The 4,384-nt window shown below is 33.8% G+C and overlaps 1 long non-coding RNA gene across 1 annotated transcript; it reads right to left on the bottom strand.

Moving 5' to 3' along the window:
* Positions 1 to 584: 584 nt before the first annotated feature.
* Positions 585 to 3,850, bottom strand: LOC127839423 (uncharacterized). The gene is made up of 3 exons (XR_008030339.1): positions 3,663 to 3,850; positions 1,142 to 1,279; positions 585 to 684 (listed from the first exon to the last, which is right to left on the bottom strand). It is a non-coding gene; the product is annotated as an uncharacterized LOC127839423 (long non-coding RNA).
* Between the last annotated feature and the right edge of the window lie 534 nt (positions 3,851 to 4,384).

Here is a 4,384-nt window from a genome sequence, read left to right as displayed (position 1 = left end):
ATAATGTAAAATAACATGTTTGAAAATCAATGAATTAAACTCTTCATTTAACGTTTAATTGTATCTGCCCAGGATAACATTCAAAATTATTGTACATGTGTGATGCCTTTATGCTATAAATTACTGGTAATTAATAAATAACTACCACTTGAAGTAATACCGTGACAAGTGCTAGACCTTTAACTACCCACACTTGCATTTAAAATACTTTTTTATTGGAAATTCCTGTCAATGTTAGTTACAAATTCAGCGTACATATAGTTATTTCTTATTAACCCTTTGCATGCTGGGAAATTTGTCGTCTGCTAAAATGTCGTCTATATTGACTTTTAAGGCTGAACAGCAAAACGCCTCTTTTGGTCCCGAACTCTAACACCCCCAAAACAAAATAAATGAATATTTAAACAACTAAATTTTTTTTGTTGTCCACCCAGTGACTAGGCTCAGGGGTTTTTCCGCACTGTCTACGCCTCCAGAAAACGGATGCACTCCTAAAGCAAACAGACCTGATCCCAAACCGAAATTATTAAAAAAATTATCCCAATTTCCAAAAAAGAAATGTTTTGTTTTTTTTCAAGAATGAAGTGTCTTAAAACGTGTGTGACTAACCAGTGTTTGATTAGGTCAAAAATATCTGCTATGCGGTTTTGACTGTTCAGTTCTTATCTCAGAGTGTAACTGTAACTGAAAAACAAAACTGCAGTACTTGAATAAACGTTGAACACGCCCAATATTGCATCTGTTTATATAAAGAAGACAAAATAACAAATAAAAAGCAAATTTATTTGTTAAACCGCTGAATTATTTAAGCATGATAAATTCACAATTTTTTCCCAAATGAGCCGTTTCATTGACGCAAAAATTCCCAACCAATTTTGTCGATAAAAAATTCCCAATTTGGTCAGACTCCTTTTCCCAAAATAGGCAGAAAAAGCCCTGCTAGGAGGTAACAGGTTCGATCCACAATGCGGGCACGTTCTTTAGATCTCCCCATAGACAACAAGTACTGGTCCTAGTCTCAAGAAACGGACTTGAAAGCATTTTAAATAAACTATGGCTTTCTATGCAACCGAGCTAAAAAAATTGGTTTAAACTAATCCTGCAATGTTAACCTTTAAACAGTAATAATACAAAGGAAAACCTGTTGTTCCGGGCAGAAAGTGGGTGGATGTGTGATCACTTGTTTCATTATTTCCACTGTTAGGTGTGCAGGTCAACCGTGTTCAGCTTGTATGACCTGGGTGCTCTTGAAGGGGGACAGTAGCCTGCGCACTGCGAACTAGAACAAGATGAAATAGACTTTCCAGACATATTTTTTAGTTGAAAGTGTTGTTTTATGAATTTCAAACTATAATATTCCTATATTTTGCCATACATTCGTACATAAATGCATTGCTTGGACAATTTTTATTACTTTGATTAGTTTGTAAAATTATTTGGTATTTCTTAGATGATTTTAGTGCATAAATTTATGCAAGACATGACTTATGTAGGAAGATAGTCAGAAAATTTTGTATTTTAGAAATTCAGAGTATAACATAACCAAACTTTTTTTACCAAATAATTAGTTTTTTGAATTTACGCAGTGCTAGGGAAAATTTTTGTTTACTACTTCAAATAGTCTGTACAATTGCCAGGGTTTTATATTGATTTAAGTGCGTAAAGTTACGCAGAGCTTGTCTTATGCTTTGAACAATTTTGTTTGTTTGAAAAGTTGGTAAAAAATATCAGGTATTTTGTAGTTGCTAGTATTTTGCAGATTTTCATTGTTATTTATGCAGAGCTTGGCTTACGTAGAAAGATAGTTAGAACAAGACTATTGTAAGGAAATATTAGTCCCCTACCGGCTCCACCATTGTCAGAAATTCCACCATTTTCAGATTTAAAAAATATATATATTTGTTGCCATAGCAACCAGAATTTTATGATGTAGGAACAGAATGAAATGACATGCATAATGTCCATATTGCCATCTGTCCATGTTTCAAGTTTCATGAAAAATTATAAAGAACTTTAAAAGTTATCGCAGGATCCAGAAAACCACCATTCCAGCAGTATTTTTAGTTTATTTGTTGCCATAGCAACTATAATTTTTGACTTAGGAACGAAATGAAATGACGTGCATAATGTCAATATTGACATCTATCCATGTTCCAAGTTTCATGAAAAAAATATTAAGAACTTTTAAAGTTATCGCAGGATCCAGAATAGTGTAATGGACGGACGGATTGACAGACGGACTGACAGACGGAGCGCAAACCATAAGTCCCCTCCGGTGAAACCGGTAGGGGACTAAAAAATGTTGTATTTGTAAAATGCAAAGTATAACTCTACTGTTTTGTTTTACCATGAAGTTGTTTGTAAATTTACGCAGTGCTTGGGACAATTTTTGTTTACAACTTCAAATAGTCTGTAAAATTGCCAGGGTTTGATATTGATTTAAGTGCGTAAATTTACGCAGAGCTTGGCTTATGTAGAAGAGTTCTTTGCACAATTTTGTTTGCTTGAAAAGTTGGTAAAAATATCAGGTATTTTGATGTAGATTTTAAGTGCGTACATTTACGCAGAGCTTGTCTTGTGTAGAAAGATAGTTAGCTGACCTCTTTACAATAAAATTACGAACTGCTTTTGCAATAAATTAGTTCTTAAATTTACGCACTGCCACTGGAGAAATTGCCAGGGTTTTTATTTGATTTAAGCGCGTAAATTTATGAAGAGCCTGACTTATGCAGAAAGATCATATGTTTTAGTTAAAAGTGTTGTATATTTGAATTTCAAACTATAATGTTGCTATCTTTTGCCATAAATTAGTTTATTAATTTATGCAGTGAGTGCTTGAGACAATTTTTTGTTTACAACTATAAATAGTCTGTAAATTTGCAAGGGTTTTATATTGATTTAAGTGCGTAAATTTATGTTAAAAGATACTTCCCAAAAATACTGTATTAGTGAAATTCAAACTACCACACCACTTTTTTTATAAATGTAATACTTCGTAAATGTACGCAGTGCTTGGGACACCTATTGCATAGTTCTTCGATTTCTTTGTAAAATGATAAGGGTTTTTATGATGATTTAAGTGAGAAAATTTATGCAGTGCTTGCATAAACCGACAACTGTATTTAGAAAAGTTTGTCAAAATGAAATTTATGGGCAAAAAAATGTGAAATAAATCACTTTTTTTCATTTTGCAACAAAAAAAAGGGAATATTGAGGGATATTTCCATATAAAATGCCAGTGAGTTAATAACCTTGACTTGCATATTTTACGGCCTTATTGCCTGATTTAAATAACATATGGTACATTTTCTACCGCACATAATGCAACAAACTTTGTCTTAAGGCTTGTCAGGTTTGATTGTGAGCAATTACATTATAATTAAGCTCTCTTTGTTAAATAAGATTAATGTTGGGTAATATTAAACACTTAAGACGCCTGACTTGCATATTTTATGGTCGAAAATTCACATTAAAACAAGAAAATAGCTCACATAAACATTTCTGCACGCTTTATTTTACAAATTTAAAAACACACGACGCTATTTATACATACACATATCAAGTGTGGCGAAAAAATAATAATTCCTAAAACTCAAATTGGAGCTCAGTTTGAAAGTCTATCGGTATATCCGAAAAGAGTTATGTCCGAAAATTAGTCTTACCCGCATTGTAATGTTTTTTTGCCCAATCTTGAAGAAACGAACGTCGACCCTCTTTATTAGTGATGTTTTTCTCCAATTAAATACCAAAGTCATTGCAAAACAATATAAGACTTGCACTTTTTACGGGTCTTGCCCTTTTTACAGAGCCTAACGTAAAATTCACATGACCGGAACCGGAACTTGCATATTTTACGGGCCTTGCATCTTTTACGCTACACCGGCATTTGCAATCATTGTTGGCCGTGAAGTAATTACCAACATATACGACAATGAACATGCGATTCTACGTGCGTTGTTAAAGGTATATTAACTTTAAGTAACCGGTAGATATGACACACTTTCGGCAAATAGTCGTTTTCTCAGTAGTTCTGCAGTGCTGAAAACTTCATACATTGTTGCACAGATATAGTTATATGTACTTAGCGAGAGATGGCATTATGTGTCAATGTAAACCGATGTGAAACTATGTACGCCCTGCTTGCATGGTATTGTTGACGCCCGCAAACCCAGTCTGGCACTCTTCCAAGTTGCATGGGTTACATCACTAGGTTTTTCGCAATAAGGTTATATACGATGAAAATAATTCCTATAGTGTACGGGTTCCACATCAGTGAGATGAATAATTTATGACGGTAGCCTCTTGTTGGGGCATGCTGTGATTGGGTATACATTTTTTAAAGATGTCATATGGTGAATGTATCCTTTGATCTCTCGGGTACCCT

This window comes from Dreissena polymorpha, chromosome 7 (assembly GCF_020536995.1).
Source record: "Dreissena polymorpha isolate Duluth1 chromosome 7, UMN_Dpol_1.0, whole genome shotgun sequence".
In the NCBI taxonomy this organism is placed as follows: domain Eukaryota; kingdom Metazoa; phylum Mollusca; class Bivalvia; order Myida; family Dreissenidae; genus Dreissena; species Dreissena polymorpha.
The sequence above is the reverse complement of the archived record's forward strand: the minus strand, read 5'-3'. Positions and strand labels throughout refer to the sequence as shown.